At 38.7% G+C, this 18,650-nt stretch overlaps 1 long non-coding RNA gene across 8 annotated transcripts in view; it reads left to right on the top strand.

The window, feature by feature from the left end:
* Positions 1-754: 754 nt before the first annotated feature.
* Positions 755-18,650, top strand: part of LOC141414829 (uncharacterized) — a 211,076-nt gene continuing 193,180 nt past the window's right edge. For all 8 annotated transcript variants that reach the window (XR_012439723.1, XR_012439719.1, XR_012439717.1 and 5 more), the window contains exons 1-2: positions 755-882; positions 998-1,074. This is a non-coding gene — a long non-coding RNA (uncharacterized lncRNA). The remainder of the gene's footprint in view (positions 883-997; positions 1,075-18,650) is intronic.

The raw sequence follows: 18,650 nt of genomic DNA, 5'->3' as shown, positions 1-18,650 counted from the left end.
ACGTTGAAAGATTCTAAAATCTTCCTTTTATATGCACACACAGCTACAACAGAGGGAAAGGAAGCAGAAGAGTTGTGAAAACTATAAAAAGCCACTTGAATGTAGAAATATTTTTCTTATTCCAACCTATCTGTGAAATATGAACTTCTATTTCGAATGAGTACTCAATCTCCCATCAGGAAGGAATTTAGGTGCAGAAATGTGACCAACCAATTAAAAAATGAAATGAACCAAAGCACAGAAGGCTGCTTATCCAGTCTCATCCAGCAAATGAGTAACTTCATTAACAATAGATTTTATTTAAAATTCCACTCACTCTTTTTCCAGGAACTGCTCTTTCGTCCAGTCTTTGGGATTTGGCACCTGGCAGCTAAGCTTGTACCCTTGCTGTGACTGGTTAGTCTGGTTTGTTCAAGCTAGATTGACCAGAGATTTTCCTAAAATCTGTAAGATTGTGTGTGTTGGTCTCTTCTATAAGTTGATATTCCTTTGCTTGCAAGAAACAGAAGACTTGACTTATCCTGGTTTTAACAAAAAGGGATTTTTGTAGATTCATGCACCTAAAACTGTTTCAGGAGAGACTTGGGCAGGATCCAAGTATTGGCTTCCCTTCCTCTTAGTTGGCTCATTCATCAGTCTGGCTTTCCTCTTAGAGTACAAGTGGCTACCATAGTGCCAGACTTGCTTTCTCATGGAAGTGGGCCCAGGGGAGAAGAGTGAGCTTACATCCAATATTCTAGACACATGGTCCCTGGGTTCACTGTAGTTGGACTTGTTCAGATTCAGTGTCCTTGCTTGAACTGACCAGGGTAATGGACTTCTTAGGCCAATTGAAGCTGATATGAGTTTTTCCTCTGGAGCTAGGGAAGAGGTCTATATATTGTAAGTCTAAGAAATTGGAACATAGTTAGAAAATACACTGCATTGAGGAAGTCAACAAATATCTGCTAATATCTCCATATCATTTAGAACTCTAACTTGTTGGTTATTGTCACAGGGGTAAATTGTACCAAATAGTATTGCGGATGAAACCACAATGAAGAGTGAAGAAAAAGCAGAGAAAAAGAGACAGAGGTAAGGAAATAATGTTGATGGATTTCTAATAACTGCTTCTAGTCCTTTCGTAAGGTTTGGGTCTATTCCTGTCCTCAGTCCTCTGAAAACTCCCCATGTCTTTCTAATAAATTCTTCTTTTTGTTTTGGTTATTTTGAGTCGTTAGTTGTAACTAGATTTGTACCCATAACAAATTCTAGAAACTTTCCAATCTACCTCTGAGGCTGTCTGTTTTTCCTGCCTTCTTTGGCTCAGATATAGGTCTTCCGTTCAATAATTCTGTTCTGTTTTAAAAGTGATCTCATAAGGTGTCTGGATTAAATGTGGCAGCACTATGAGTTGACCATGAACTTGAGACAGGCTGGCAGTAGTTTATCAGGTGCACTTGATATGGGTATGAGGAAGACATTTGACTCCATTTACTTAGCAGATGTTTATCAGTTCCCTCAATAGGAATGTTGCAAAAATCTTCAAAGGAGCTTTCTTTCCCTCCCCCACCCTTGCACCTTGGATGTGATGTTCTGTGAAATATGTTGACTTATTTTTTTTCCTTACAAAACCCATAAAAATGTCCTAGTTGACATGCAATGTTGTGACAAGCCCTAGTAGATGGTGTCAATCATATTACTTTATGTTACATTTAGTGACATATTGTAATGTGATTGATACAACATGGGATGACACATCATAATGTGAAATATCATCTGGGAAATAGAAAACAACAGAGGACTTGAAGCCACTGTACTTATGAAAATGTTTTAAGTAGGATGGAGGAAAAGATCTCCTTGGTCAGGTCAGCCACCTAGGATAGGGTGCAGGTCTTGTGGGGTTTCCATGGGTCGCCCTCTCCATCTGTAACTGGCAGGTGATGTGAAAAGCATTTGCATTCTTTGGGCATGGATAGAAGTTTGGACTGAGCATCTCTAAACCCCATTTTTAGTTCTGTAGGCACAATATATTTCCATACATTAAAACTGTTCATTTTAATTTTTGAATTAACATACATTAACAATACTAGGGAATTTCACTGTGATAATTCCATAGATGTGAGCAATGTACTGCTCATGCTCCCCTCTCCCCCCACACACGTTGTACTCCCATGCCTCCTTTCTCTCCTCTCCCCTTTTCAAACAGTGTCTGGTGGGTTTGATTTTGCTGTCCTCATATGTACTTCAATTCACTTCACCCCTAAATATCCTTTCTTTTCCTCCCAAGTAATTGCACTCTTCTTTAAAAAAATCTCTGCTTTAAAATTCCTGATATTTCTTTCTCTTCCCCTAAAAAGACTGGGGTGGAGGATACCTCTTCACATTTTGTGGCAAGCTAACTGAGGTGTTATGGTATAATATCTTTAAAAATTTTTTTTGCTGTATGTCCAAAGCTTTACACATTTCCTGGCACATAGAAGCACATTGTGAGTAGTTATTGAATTAATTACTAAAGAATCTATATCTTTAATTATACTTTATTTGCATTTATTGAGTGGCATTTAATAAAGTGCAATAAAATTTTAGTAAACTAAAATACATTAGTTTCCTAGGGATGCCATAGCAAATAACCACAAACATGGAGCCTTAAAGTAACAGAAAATTATTCTTCCATAGTTCTAAAGGATTGAAGTCCAAATTCAAGGTGGCAGACCACACTCCTATAGAGGGATTCCAGGGAGAATCCTTCTTTCCTCTTGCTGCCTTGGGCTTCTCAGGGCATTCCTTGGATTGTGGCTACAGATCTCCAATGTTCTTTCCAGCTTCACATGCCCTTCTTCTCTGTCTCTGTGTCTTTTCCTCTCCATACAAGGACAAATGTCATCAGACTTAGGGCCACCTGGATGATCCAGGATAACCTTCTTTCAAGATCCTTAACTTGGTTATATTTGCAGAAACCTCCTTCTTCCTCAAATAAGGTAGCATCATAGTTCCTAGTGTACATATCTTTTAGGGGGCTACCAACCCAGAATAATGGGTTGGTAATGTTGAGGGTACATTGAGGAATTAGCATGTTTTGATTCATGGTTGCATAAAATCTTTTCATTTTAATCTATGTTTAAAATATTTTCTATTTACTTTCATGTCTTAGTAATTATATATGTTTTTTAATAAGTGTCTACAATATTACAAGGGTCCCAGTCTGAAAATGAATTTGTATTCTATATAGAGAATGGAAAAAATTGAGATGAGTTTATACAGACTCAAATTCCTTCATAAACAAGCAAACTGATTTCATACCCCACAATGTGGATGCTACCTTTCGTTTAAGCAGTGTATATGGAGAGGCTTGGATTAGTTGAGAATTTTGAATAGTTAGAGCCCATCAAGTTTCCTTAAACATGGATTTTATTCTGTTTTTTCTCCTTACACTCATATCTACCTAGAGACATAGGAAAGGAAAGGAGGGAAATGAGTGTTTGGGGTGACCAGGGAAGGTCTGATGAGAGAGAATAGTGATGTGAAAAGGGACAAACCATTCAGGGGGACAGTGTGCCTAACACTTCTGCCTCAGGGCCACCAACTGCTCACTTTAAAGAACACCTGTACCCCAAATAGCGTGGGGTTAGATACTGAGAACCAGGCGCCTCTTAGTCATACTGGAAAATATGTTTCTGCTGCTTCTTTCTAACAGCAAAGCCAGCACAGCCATAGCCTTACATTAGCTTTTTCTTTCTTTGTTCAATATCTTGTGGCTGCATAGAGTAATTTAATAAATCAAAATCATCGTTTTCAATTTTCATTGTGGCTACATGGGCATTCTTTTGAATGGAGTTCAATTATTGAGATGGCATATATTCCTTAGAATCATTTTACAGCTCAATCAATACACACATCTTCATAATAAATATTGATGCTCCTTGGATGCCTATACAGCGTCCGCACATTCAGCCTGACTGCTATGATTCAGGTAGCTTTGAGTAATTAATATTGTTATTTTATTCTTACATTGAACTCTGTGACATCTGAATGTGGCCATTCTAAAAGGGAAGAGAGACTCTGAAGACAAAGAAATCATCCAGAAATCTATTACAAAGAAGTTTGAGATCTGAAATTGTTTGGAAACAACAAAAATTATTAACTTTTAATGTATTAATTAATTTTGGTGAACTCTTTGAACCTCAGAGCTCTGACAAAGTTGTCTTAGTGAGAGAAGAAATATAAGCAAAATAGAATAGTTTCGATTTAAGACCTGAGGCTAAATTGTGGGACAAATAGGATTTTTGTTCGTTCATTTCATTAATATGGAGGGTTATTTCCCCAATTCTGGGAAGCAGTTGTGCACTTTCATTATGCTTTTAGTGCCAGATGTGTGCATTTAAAAATGTTTGCATAGTGTCTTCTTCAGCCTCTTTGTGTCAGGTATTGTCCCAACGGTTTTATTTTGCTTTTGTAACTCGAGCTAGATTTATTACCTGCATAAGAATATTCTTGCCAGGAGTTATAAAAGGAAAAGACAAGCCCTTCACACATTTGGCACTATCAGAACAGTGTTGTCTCTTGACTTTGAAATCCTGAAGGTTGTCTCAGTTTAGAGCCCGAGATCACCTATTTCTGTATAATTTATTTCAAACCTTTCCCACAGCCAGTTTTTAAAGCATTTTTATGTTGATTTTTCTTATTTTAATTCCTTTTGGTCCTAAATTTACAGAGCAATGCTGCTCAGCGAGTAAATAAATGAGAGCCCTAAGTATAAGTTTAAGGTATCTGAGGTGCTTTACTCTTATGTATATATTTGTACTGGTAATTTGAAAACAGAGTATTGAATGAAGAAAGTGAAGAATGCTCAAAATATGAGGGAGTGTGCATAGCACATTCAGACCTTATCAGCTCCAGGATCAGTTATCTGTTTGAAGAAAATTACATTGCATCTGTCAATGGACTTAATAACTCAGGGCCTGCGATTCGATAATGGATAATCACACAAATTCAGGAAGCTAGACCATATGCCATTCCAGCTTTCTATTCTCTATTCACCTTAATTTTCTAGATGAGTGAAATTATCTAGTCCTGGACTCAAGATGGCACACATGGAAATAGGGCCTGCAGGAATCCAGCTCCCACCCTCCCCTGTGTCAGTCCTGTGCAGGTTGAGGCTGCAGGATTATATCTGCAATCCTGGCATCTAATTGGAACAGGCAGAGTTTGGAAAATTGTAAACCTGGACAATGCAAGTGATTAATGGATGGCAAATAATAAAGGGCGGATGTGGAACAGCTGAGGGAATTGGCTGCGGGGAAACAATGAGACTGAGGAAGCCAAGGAATCAGAATCTAAGGAACAATTCTGAAACTCTGTGTATGAGCATGAGGACAGGGACTAAATACTACAGACTATTCAGGGAACCTTTTTTCTGGAAGCAGGGGAGTCTCTCAAGGGCTTTTCATTCACATTGACCTGGGATTCCATTTCTGTTTATAGTGCCATTTCTCTACTCACATAATATGGACATTGTACCAGTTAATAATAATTTTTTTCTTTCTTTTTATACTAGTGTATATTAATTGTACAAAGAGATTTCATTGTGATATTTCCATATATGCATAAAATACACATTGATCATATCCTCCTTTTTCAATTTTTAACAGATTCCATTATTCTGTTTTCATATGTACATATATCATGCATTTTGGCGATAAGTGTTGAATGGCTTAATTTCAGTGATTAAGACAAATAGAGGCTCTTGTTCTCAGATATCAAGAAGAACAGATGTAGGCAGTTTCTGGTGTGGATCTGGCTACTCAGTGATGTCATCAGGGACTCAAATGATTTCAATCTTTCCTCAAGGCCTCCTGTACCATGGCTCTTGTCCTCATGCTTGTTTGCTAGAGGTTACCAGGCGGCCACTGCATCTGTAGACCATCTCCCTATTCAAGACAGGTGCCATCATCACCTGCCCCTTCACATCAGGAGAAGGAGACCTTCCCCAGAGGCTCTCAATAGATACTTTCTTTCATCTCCTTAGCCAGAACTTCATCGCATAGCTACATCGAACTTCTGTGGAAGCTGGACAAATGAGCTTGGGACTGGCATATTGCTGCCTGAAAATAATTGGAGGCTTGTGAACAAGGAAGGAGGGTAGATACATGTCAGTAAGGTAATGAGCAGGGGCTACCACTATCATCAACCTAAGATTTACAGGGTAAGGAGAATAAGGTTAGACAGCTGTGCTATTATTATAAGGAAGGGGCAATTATAAGGAAGTAGAGTCAATAGTGGGAATCACCTGGGCAGTCTGTCTTTCCATGCTTATTTTAATATGAAGGGATTGGATGTTTTTAAAATTTGTATCAAATTAAGCAAAACAACAATAATATACCATGGGGAGATGATTCAGAAGGAATAGGAAACTGGATCTGTATTTTCAACCTGGCATTTGGCTGGGAGCTTCCTGCTGTATTTTTATAAGGCTATTATCTAAGCTCACTTTCAGTCTTTCTGAAATACACTCTCAGTTGTATTAATGATTTGGAACAATGGTTTCTGTAGGCTGGAAGTAACAAGCAAGTTGTGTTCTTAGAGAAGGAGAACACCTTGCTGAAATAAGAGTATATATAACCTTTTAGTTTTTTGGATTGGTGAGGAGGTGGTACTGAAATTTGAATCAGGACCTTATGCTTGCTAGGCAGGCACTCTACCACATAAGCCATGCCTCCAGCCCTCACCTTTTAGTTTAATTATATAGATAAGAACTTGAAAACAAGATGGTTCACTTAGGTGTATTTTGTACCCATGCTATGTTTTGTTTGTTTTTTCCCTCCTAGTCAGTTTTATAGGGCATGATCTATATCTAACAAATCTCCAGAAAAGCCAGAGAGGGAAGCTGGCAGCAGATCTTGCTATTCTAATTTTCTGATATGGATCCTGAGACTCAAAGGTTTTATCTTGAGTCACATAACAGTAGTCACCACTGTAAATATTACTACAAAGCTCTCTAGTTGGCCACATTGCCTTGCTGTGAATGGATGTATCTTGAAAAGCTAAATCAAGACATCAAATGAAGACAACATCTTTGATCACATATTTCCTTTTGAAGAAATGAATTCCTCCAGTGGTGAATTAGACTGTACAGAAGGCACAGCCAGAAGATTTGCAGAAATCTGTGCTCTCATTGGTAAATTCCTGGTATTTGATGATGCCACCATTTTTGTTACTACATCATTTACCCAAGAAGGGATCTTGCTGCCAACTTAGAATTTGAGCCTCTTGTAATTATACCTAATCCTTAAGTTGCTATGTATAGTCCTTCAAAACTATAGTGTGTGAGTGCTCTATTATTTTTCTTTTATTTATTCACTCTTTAAACAACTATTCATGGGAATGTCCACTAATTCCTTGGGACAGTTCTAGGTGATAGGAATATGAGACAGATGAGGTTGCTGCTCTCCTGCACATCCGTTCTAGGAAAGGGAGAAACAAACAGAAGATGCAATTATTAGTCCTTTAAAGGAAATTAATTTGAAGACAGCAAGCAGAAAATGACTTCATAATTTTTTTTCTCTCTTACTGTTTCATTGAACCTGATTCTTGGACAATTTCATCCTTTTGCCATGGGTGAAATCTTGGGCTGGCCCATCATTTTTCTTTCTAGTCTAAGAAGAGTCTGCAAAACATTTGAAGGTTGCTTCTCCGAGGTAAGAACAAGGTAGATTTGCTAGAGGAACAGAAAGTCCCCCAAAAAGCCATTGTGACCTTGGCTGTGGGAAAAAGGAAGAGAGTGTCAGAGGAGATGAGGTCATAGGCCAGTAATATTGGTTTTATTGCCAGTGTGAGCAGCAGCATTGGAGGGTTTTGAGGGACAAAGTGACATGGTATGATTCATAATTTAAAAGAGAGTCTGGGGTTGGGGATGTACGTCAGTGGTAGAGCACTTGCCAAAGTGCACAAAGCCCTGAATTTGATCCAACACTGCAAAAAATAAAAACTAAAACAAATAAAAGGTAACTCTGATTCATAGGAATTGTCTGTAGGAATGAGAGAAAGATGAGAGAGAAACAAACTGGAGAAGGCTTTTACCTGGTCCTGGTGAAAGATGGGACAATAAGAGGAGGGTGGAGATGGATTAGGGATGTTCATAGTCTTTCAGAGACTTCTTTCTAACAGCCTGTAAAACCTACCACAATAGTAGCTATGTGGGAGCACTTAATAAGTCCTCCCTAAATTTCCCATAGATACTTTCGAGAGTCAAAGAAAGAAAATGTTATTTATTTGATTTAGAGAAAAAAAAGTCTTTTTTGTTTTTGTTTTTGGCTTCCTTATCTTGTACTCCAATATCTCAAATCCCAATTCTAAATGCAGGTCTTAAAATATTAGCATGTATTGAACAGATAAAATTAGGCTAAGAAAAATTTCCTCTGACTCAGATATTTTCCTAATTATCACGCCATGGCATAATTTAGTCCTTAATCTTTACACAGAGGAAAAGACTTCATTAAGTACTGTGAGAATTGGATTTTCTGACTTAAAAAAGATATCCTGGGCATTTCCCTTCTTCCTTCCCTTCTTTTCACCTTCTCTTCTCTCTCTCTCTCTCTCTCTCTCTCTCTTTCTCTCTGTCCCTCTCCCTCTCAGAAATAAGTAAGTGGGAAAGCAGAGGATTTGATTTAATTTATTTTTATTTCGGGAGAAAATCCGCTGGGTGTGCCATCACTACACATGTTTGCCAGTAATTATTTTGAAGAGGGAAAATAGAAAATTGAGTGATATTTTTAGAAAAAAATTTAAAAAGATCTCTTACAAAGCCATAAGCCATCTCAAGTATTGCCATAAAACTTCAGCACTGGAGCAAAACCATGATTAAAGTAAGACTAATATGAACTTTATTTATCTAGCCCTATTGGCCTCTGAAGTGTGACTTGCCTCCTGCTGCCTCCTTGTACTCTACCACAGGGGGTTCTGGAAATTGGTAATACCCCAGGGTAGGAGCGCTTTTTATATCCAGGTCAGAGGGGAAATTGATCTTGTTAACCAGACTACTATACCACTTGTGATTCAAAACTGGGATTGAAGCTTAAAGTCATACACTTTCTGATACACACACAAACACATACAAGCACACACACACACATGTTGTTGGACTGGATTCTGATTTGATTTCTCTGATCCTTTAAACTCATCTTTCTTGAAAATTTAAATTCAAGTTAAGTTCTATCCTTGACTTACCTTTTCTCTTTAGCTCTCACTCCCTCATTCCCCTCCATCACCCTCAATCTTCTTACTTTCCTCTTTAAAACAAGCTTTGTAGACTTTGCTTGCCTCCTCCTCCTTCTCCTCCTCCTCCTTCTTCTTTTCTCTCTCTCTCTCTCTCTCTCTCTCTCTCTGTCATTCTCCTCTCCTCTTCCTTTTTTTAATGCCATTTTTCTCATGTACCTCACTACATGTTGTAGCTCCTTTCTCTTCTTCTCTACTCCCTGCATCCCTTAGCCAAGTTAATTGAAGGTAATCACAGATGTTTGCTTTCTGTACCTTTCAGGCTCTGTTTTTGGAAAATGGATGTGGAAGTTTCTCTAAGTGTAAGTTTAGATAGGGTCAAGTCAATGAAGCCTCTTATTGCTCTGTGGGTACCCCAGGGAAAAAATCAGATACGTCCTGTTGGAATGGGAAGAGCCACAAGTCAGGATTTGAATTTGTGCGGTGGGAATGTCATACCCTCTGTGGCCTCAGGGGAACCGTGTGTAAGGAAAAGGGTCAGAACAAATAAGTTTGAGGTCCTTAAACTTCATTTAATCATCCATAGTGACAACAGTGAGAATGTACTTTATGACCAATTCTGGCCAGAAAAGCAAGACTCATTATAAATGAGATAATTCTTCCATCTGTGGATGTCCAATCAAAATATTGGACCCAGAAGGGTTTGAGTGAGACTGGAAGGGCCCCGAGGAGTCAGTGTATAAATATTCCTGGGCCTCTGGGGAAGACGATGTGTCAGGTCTCACATGTGGCCTAGAAGCACTCATGGTGGAGGTTTGCTGCTGGCCAGAAGGGATGGCTCTCTTATGAAGCACCAGGCTCGGCAAGTTCCCAGGCTATCTAGCCCTTGCCTCTGGTCTTACTGCAGCAGATTCCCTTTGCTCTGTGACAGCAGTTGCCTGTCCTGATCCCCAGCTAAACCTGCCTAGAAAAGGAAAGGAGGTGGGTGACTTTCCTTTCTGCTGTGAGCTGACTTCCTGCAGGCCAGACCCGAAGCAACTTCTAGCACCTCATTCAAAAGGGTAGGGACCTGACACTTAGGAGATCTTTTCCTTTTCCTTGAAGACTTTCTTTCTCTACAAATGTTCAAATTACTGCCCTGTTCTCTGAGGTCTAGGACTCTCAGCAAAAGAGTTCTCTTCTGCTTTCCACAGGCAGGCAGCAGGCTGGGCTGGCCACAGGCTCTCTCATCCACTGCACACTGCCAGTGTGCTACTTGTAATTTCTCTGAAGATGGTTCTGGTTTTTTCAAGGCAAATGAAACTTCATGGACCATTTCTTCCTACTTTCCTAGAAGCAAAGGCTGGCACACTGGAGGGAGTGGGAAATACATGAAGAAAGTCACTTCTCAGCACCCGCTGAGGAAAGTGCTGACCCAGCAGAAGAGTTCTGAGATTCTGAGCTGATACCCCAAGCAGATGCATGGCTGTGTGTGCACATTAATCATGCAGTTTCCTGAGCAGCAGGTAGAGCAGGATGTTTAGTGATCAAATGCTCACTATGAGAAATGCAGCCATCTCTCTTTTCCTCCTTCTCCTCACTATAGCTCTCTCTCTCTCTCTCCCTCCCTCCCTCTCTCTCTCTCTTTTAAATAGGAGCAGGTATTTTTCAGTTCTAGCCCAGATGCTACTATTTTTCTGTTATTTGCACTTAGCAAGTTGAAATGCCACAGATGTTTCAAAAGGATTAAGAACAAAATTCCTCATTAGGGACCATGACAAATAAATCGCATACCTTACTGCAGAGCCTTCCTGTGTTCAGACTCTTGGTGGATTTTTTCCAGGGTAGAAAGCGGGGAGAGGAATCTGTAATAAAATGACAATGGAATGAATATAATAATAATCATGATTATTTATCAACCTGGCTAGGATTTTTTAGCTGCTGCAGATACTTTTCCACCTGTTGTTTTATTCCAGGCTCACAGCTGCCCCTGTGGGGCAGGTAGTAGTGCTTCTACCTAATTTATAAGGAAATTGAAGCACAAACAGGGTAAGGGAACTGACCAAAAATTAAGCTGATCCATGATTGGTCATTGAGAGTGACAGTCTTTAGGCACATGCACATAAACAAACATGAAATGAATTACTGCAATAAACCAAATTTCCTAGGTTTTACCAACAAAAGTAGTTCCTTGTAGCAATAGCCACATTTTACTAGGCTTTAGCTTTCCCTCCATTATGTCTATGAATCTCCAGGGGTGTCTCAAATACATTTACCAATGGTTTCTTCCCTCCAACAAATAAATATATAAACCTTTAAAAATTCTGGGGATGGAATGAATACAAGCTCATTTCTGTGGTAGATTAAATCTACATGGTGTGCCTTGGATTTTAAAGTAGAAGCCCTCAGCTATTTCTAGACTAATTAGTTAGCAGTTGGTTAAATTAGAGAATTAAAAAGTGTGGAGGTTCTAACTACTTGATTTCTATTGAATCTTTTCATGTAGGGCTATGCCATTTCTTTGAAATGTCTGGCAGAGTCTCTAATATAAGCATAATCTATAGTTTTTAGCTTTGTCTGTAAAGTGGCATGATTGATTATAAATCAATTTGACTAAAGAACTTCTTCAAGAAAAGTGCCAGTGGCTCACACCTATAATCCTAGCCATTTGAGAGGCAGAAATTAGGACTTTGGTTCAAATCCCACCCAGGCACAAAGTTTTCAAGAGCCCATCTGAACCAATAGCTGTACGTGGCAGCACACACCTGCCATTACAGCTCCTGCAGGAAGCATAAAGAGGAAAATTGCAGTACCAGACAGCCATGGCCAAAAAAACTGATACCCTGTTTCAAAAATAACTAGAAGATAATTGTCTGGAGGCATGGCTCAAGTGATAAAGTGCCTGCCTAACAAGCATGAAGTCTTGAGTCCAAACTCCAATACTGCAAAAAAAAGGAGAAAGAAAAGAAAAGAATTCTTCAAATTAAAAATTAGAAAGATAGAATATTCAAATTATTGTGTATCGCATCACTAGAATCTGTTTCATCTTGCAAAACCCAAACTCTGTATCCATTAAACTATAACTCTCCATTTTCCTTCCCTCAATCCCTGGCAACCACCATTCTACTTTCTGTTTCTATGTATTTGTTTACTCTAAGTAGAATCATACAGTATCTATATTTGTGTTACTGGCTTATTGGCCAGTAATGTCCTCAAGTTTCATCCATGTTGCATGTGTTAGAATTTCTTTCCTTTTTAAGGCTAAGTAACATTCCGCTGTGTGTATTTTGCTTACCCATTTGTGTGTGGATCGACACTTGGGTTGCTCCCATCTTTTGGCCATTATGAATAATCCACCTGTCTTTTGGCATTTTTCATTTCCATGTTCTAAATTAGAAATTTTCTTTTTGGTGTGGCATCTTCCATTATAATATAAGGTCATAGGTTTCTATCTGTTTTGAATCCTGCTAAGTCCTCAAATCCTAGAACAGTGTTCAGATTGAAGTAGTTGCTCCAAAATATTTGCTGATTGTATCAGAAGGCTGGAGAAGGTAACAAAGGAAAGAAAAAAATTATGTCTTTGGGGAAATCAGTGGGCAATGTGGTATGAAAAGTTCTCAGTATAAGAATTTAAAGACATCAATGTACAGGTTATCAACAAAGCAAGGCAACTTTCTTTCATTAAAGTTCAATTTGCTAATCATGCATTAAAAGTTGTGTACACAGGTCAAATTTTCCTGTGGGGACTGATGAGAAAAGAGGTGCACATTCCTCAAGCCAGTGGTCTACTTTTTCATTCCTACACCTAGTCTGATGCCTGATGTTTTCCTCAAGTTAAACCTAATGTGTGAAGTTAGGCATGAGGGGAAAAGGAAGAGGAGGAGGCAAATAAAAACCTTTGTCCACATTTGTTCCCTGCCTTTTTCTCATCTCTGTGGAGTATAGACCTTTAATGATCCAGAATTCAAACAATGAGAAAGCTTAAATAGTGACTGTTTTCTTGCAATAATTATTATTGAAACTGAAGCCTGGCCAGGACTAGAAATGCCTTCCAAATCATTAAATAAATACCAGATTATGTGAGTGTAGATGGTGGTGGTGAAGTTCTTTGAAAACTGATCACTTGGAGGCATTTTTACTCCAAGTAAAAATGATGAAGAGGCAGCACCTGGGAGCTTCTTAAAAATGGAGCATCTCAGATGCTGAGGATGGAGCTGGGTGGAAAAGTGCTTGCCTAGCATGTGTGGGGTCCTGGGTGTGGTCCCCAGCACTGTAGAAGAAAGAAGAAAGAAAGAAAAAGAGAGAGAGAGAGAGAAGGAAAGAAAGAAAGAAAGAAAGAAAGAAAGAAAGAAAGAAAGAAAGAAAGAAAGAAAGAAAGAAAGAAAGAAAGAAAGAAAGAAAGAAAAAGAAAGCATGAAACACAGAATCTCAGGTCTATCCTGACCTACTGAGTCAAAATCTGCATTTTAACAAGCTCTTCAAAGGACTTGAATGCATCTTCAAGGTTGAAACACATTGGCCTTGGGTGTTCATTCATCTCAAAGATAACATTCTTCCCTGACTTTTAGGCACATCTACCCTTATTGTAATTTCAGATCCCAAACATTTTTCTTATTCCACAAAAGCAATTTATTCACCTTGATGTTTAATATGACTTTGATAGTTATTTTGCTTTCTCTCAGGAAAACCAGCTTTTTAAAAGAGATCAGCTAAATTTTCAGATTGTGGAAGTAACTTTTTGAAATCATGATATTAGAACTCAGAATCTATGCAATTTAAGATTTAGTAGTAAATTTCAGAAAGGAAGAACTTAACATAGAGCAAACGCAAAAATAGTGCTTTGAATTTTAAGTATCCTTGTTCTTTTTTCCTCAGAATACTTAAGTCCCCACTGGGGATGGTCAGACTAAAGAAAGAAAAGAGTTTTAAGTGGATTAATGTCATCCAACATACTGATTCTTTTTTCCCCTAAGTTCCAAAAAGAACTTCTTTCCAAATTCTCCTACCTGTGTTAACACCCGTCATTATTACCACTGTTCCAGTTCTTTTATTATTATTATTTAGAGTACAATTTGGAGTTATCTTTTACTGATGCTAATTTCAGATTATTCTCACTTTCCCCCACTATCTGAATTATTAGAGGAGCTTGGAGCACACACACACACACACACACACACACACACACACACACACATGCCCCAATAAAGAATTCTCTGTGTAGATCTCAGAAGCCAAATATGATCAGTTGACTAATCATCTTTATTTTGGTGGAGTCATTTTTGTATTGTATGTTGTTCATAAAACCTGAGGTATAAATTGCTTGGAGTTAATAATTTAAGAAATATTTCACATTAGGCCACTTACCCTGACAAAAACATGGCTGCTTTTGTCTCTAAAAGATCCAACTTAAGATATATTCCTTGTTCTTTGTGCATATTTGTAGGGACAAGAAACCCAATGGATCAGAACAATGAAATGTAACCATCATAGTGGTTTAACCTCCTTATATGACAGATGGGGGAACTGAGTTTTAGAAAATTTAATTGATCCACTGATGGTTAGAAAGTTTGCTGGTGTCAAGTTAAGAGGAGAACTCAGTAGTATTGCCTTACAAGAAAACCACAGGAAGGTGTGCTGACTGCCAGCCCCCGGGGACTGAATGCACGTTATTTAAAAATATAAGTAGGTATGCAGGCATGCCTCCCATTTAACCTACCAGTCACTATCTCCTGCTGTGGGAATCATCCAGCACACTAAACACAAAAGCATTTTAAAATAAGCAAATAGTGTTGGAGGTTTCAATGTCTGGTAGTGTTAACAGTCAGCTGAAATTGGCCCTGAAATATATCACAATGTATTGGTGACCTCCCCCAGGAAGTGCCTCTATAGGACTTTGATTTCTTGTGAACAACTCTTTCCTTTTTCTACTGTCTTGAAATCAAGACGTAGAAAAACCAGACAGGATGCCTCAATTTGGGTCAAATGACCTGTGTAATAGCAGTACTTACAATTGATTCCAGAGGACACACACTCTTTCCTTCTGCCATTTCTGTGTTATGAGGCAAATAGAAAAAAAGAATGAATATTTGGGACAGAGAGTAAAAAAAAAATCACCAATTGCTTCCCTGGATAGCACCAGCATGGATGTGTGAGCCCTGAACCCAGGCAGATTAAAGAGCTTTTGACAGAAACAGAGCCAAGCTCAGACATCACAATTTTAAGAGTATCATTAAAGGATGTACCGTTGGGGGTTCTTAGCATTAATCACAGGTGATTATGAGGGTCTTGACACGTCTTGAGTATCTGTCATGCATACAGACTTAGAAACCTTCCCAGGAAAAATGATGAAGGGGCTGAATCATAAAAGAATGATAGTTAACTGCTGCTGTGGGACAGCTGTTCAGCATTGTTGGAAATATTGAGTTTAAAAGAGAGAGAGGGAGAGAGAAAAAGAGGGGTGGAGAGAGACAGAGAGAGAGTGATTTGTTTTATTTAGAGTCAAGTGATGTGTTTTTTGTTTTAGAATTGATTTTGCTTTGGATTGTATTTGAAAAAAAAAAGAGAGAGATTTTTATTTCAAATATAAACATGACTGATCAAGTTCCAAGATTAGAATTTGAGATCACAAAGATTGCGGTCAGAGATGGGTTCACAAATCACACAGGTGAGTATCAATCACATTTCTGGGCTGGAGCGCTTCAAGTTCACTACCTCAGCTGGCATATTGGTAGGGGGTGGCTGAATGGAAGGCCTCTGGGAACACAGGTCTGGTGTGGGGCCAGAGGTTGGCTCAGCAGCTTCCCCTTCATGCTGGAAGAGGCTAAGATTGCTAGGGGAGGAGCTGAAATGCAAGGAAGACACTGAACACTCTTCAGATCATTTCTTTGAAAATAAGCCACGGATTCCACATTTGTACTACAAGAGAGTTGGTTCAAGAATCTTATGTTAAATTTAATTGTGGGTGGCTTAATTACAAGCAGGATGGAATTTGGTTTCATTTATGACTGATCCAGCGTCTTCTCTCCCTCTCTGGACTGTAGGCTACTTCCTACCCCAGAGACTTGGTGACCACCCTGTGGTATCTAGGTTGTTAAATTCAAACCTTCTAAAAATGTCCCATATGATTCTTATTCAATTATACTAGAACATTTGAAATAATGTTTGTGTTTATAAAAGTATGACGATCCAAATGAATGGCCTATAGGCTTTTACAAATACATTTTCCCCTTAGAAATGAGCAATAGTTATTTGTTAAATGCATGTGAGGAGAAACTTCAAGAGTTTGGTTTGCCTTGAAACTTTATAACTTAGACCTTTGAAAGCAGCCCTGTGGCCTCTTTCCCCATTCTATGTCACCAAATCCTTCAGTTACAGTGCATACAGGGCTCTTCCCTAAAACTTGACATTTCCCACATACAACACTAACTCCCACCCAAGTGGTTCCTTTGTTCATATATTTTCCCCAAGAAAGAGCCAAAACATCTAGAAACTTTTATTTCTAGATGAATTCCTTTTCAACCTCTTGGCCAGCCCTGGAAAGTACCTTCGGTCATTGTCTGCAAGTCAGCAAATTGCTTCTATTGTGGTCAATTGTAAATAGCATCTTTTTTCTCTTAAGCAAAATCCTGAGACTCGGGCCAGCCAAACAGTACTTGATTAAACTGTTCAGGTAAAAAGTAGAAACCCCATTTCACATCAATAGCCACTGGCCTTGTATCTGAAACTATGTTTGTTGAACAAACTTTTTATTAAATGATATTCTAATTTCACATAGGGTTGTGGTAATCTATACTCCAGTATTTCAAATAATGCCAGACCAAAGGACAGTAGCTTTCTGGAGAAAGTACAAGTGTCTTAATTAAGATATAGTGGCCAGGTTGAACAAATAAAAACACAAGGGCACACATTTAAATTTGAATTTATACGAACAACTATTATAATAACTACTTATGATTAGTATAGCTCATGGAATAGTTGGGGCATATTTACACTAAATTATCATTTGTTGTTTTTTCAAGATCCAGATGTAACTGGGTATTCTGCACTTATATGGCAATTCTATCTTAGGACAAAAGAATGAGGCCATTTTATGTGGCCACTGGAGTTCTAAAACCCCAGTTCCAGGAGGTCATGTCTAGAGAACAATCAGACTTGTTGACCTTATTATAATCAAGAACTACAGAGAAAAAATCTAATCCATTTCACCCTATCAGGATCTAAGAGACCAGGTTCTGCAACAAATAGAAAGTGAGGTTAGAAAACCAGATCTAAATCAAGTGACCAAACTTGACAGCTTTCTCTGTGAGGATGTTCTCCATTACCCATGAGTGTCTTTCTTCCTTTTTTCTCTCAGAACTATCCATAAAGATGGATGTGATTTGCTATCTAGCAATGCTATAGGAAGTTAAGCATTAATGAAGAAAACATGGCCATCTGTCCTGGCTCATGATCTTCTGGGCACTTAATGCTAACCAGCTTCTTTCCTGGATAATGTTAAGATGGTGTCACAGATCCTCCTATGCTGCCAGTACTTAGTGTAATAACAGGCTTGTTAAACCTGTTAAGGAAATAGGCATGAACTCACAAATCTGGCATCATGTAGCACTAGCTCGTGGCTTCATGGCTCCATTCTGCTACAGTTGGAATGAATACTACTGCAGGCGGAAGGATACTGGTGTAGAAATCAAGAGACTAGGAACAGGGGCACTTGGCTTTCCATTCTATTTCTCAGCTTGCTTCCTTCCCTCTAGTTGGGGTTATAGTCCTTGTCTTTCCTATATGCCTGGATGAGCATAGTGACCAGAAAGGCCAATGGGTGTGCAAGTCTTCCAGAATAAAAAGAATAAGTACACTGAAGAGTGGGCTATTTACTTTGCTTGTCTGCTCTCCTCTTTTTCCTGACAGTTACATTTCAATTTTGTCTAGGATAGTCCAGATTTACTCCTGTTGTTCCATAAATATTGCTAGAAATCCTTTCATTCTCATACATAGTAGATACATTATAATGTCATTAGAGTTTGGGTTAAAATGTTAATGAGTACTAACCTAGAATCTATTTGACAACAGAAGCATATTTTTTAAAATTGAGACCTAGTCTCAATTAAGAGGTCACACAATTGCCAGTTGGCCACAATGAGCACCTACTGTTCCCACCCCTAGCCAGTACTCTGTAACTACACTATGTCCCACTTTAAATCTGAAAGCTGATAATGAGGTTTCAAGTAAAGACTAAAGCTAGAAGATCTTTTGTCTCCTTCCAGTAATCCTATAAGACAGGGATTCTCAACCTCAGAACTATTGGCATTTGTGTAGGATAATTCTTTGGTGGGAGAGGGGTTGTCCTGTATACCACAGGACATTAGGCAGCATCCCTGGCCTCCACTTGGTACCAATAGCATCTCCCCAGCTCCAGCTGTAACAACAAAAATATCTCCAGATATGACTAAATGTCCCCTGAAAGCAAAATCATCCCCATTAGT

Source organism: Castor canadensis, chromosome 12 (assembly GCF_047511655.1).
Source record: "Castor canadensis chromosome 12, mCasCan1.hap1v2, whole genome shotgun sequence".
Lineage (NCBI taxonomy): Eukaryota > Metazoa > Chordata > Mammalia > Rodentia > Castoridae > Castor > Castor canadensis.
This window is presented reverse-complemented; position numbering and strand designations above follow the sequence as displayed.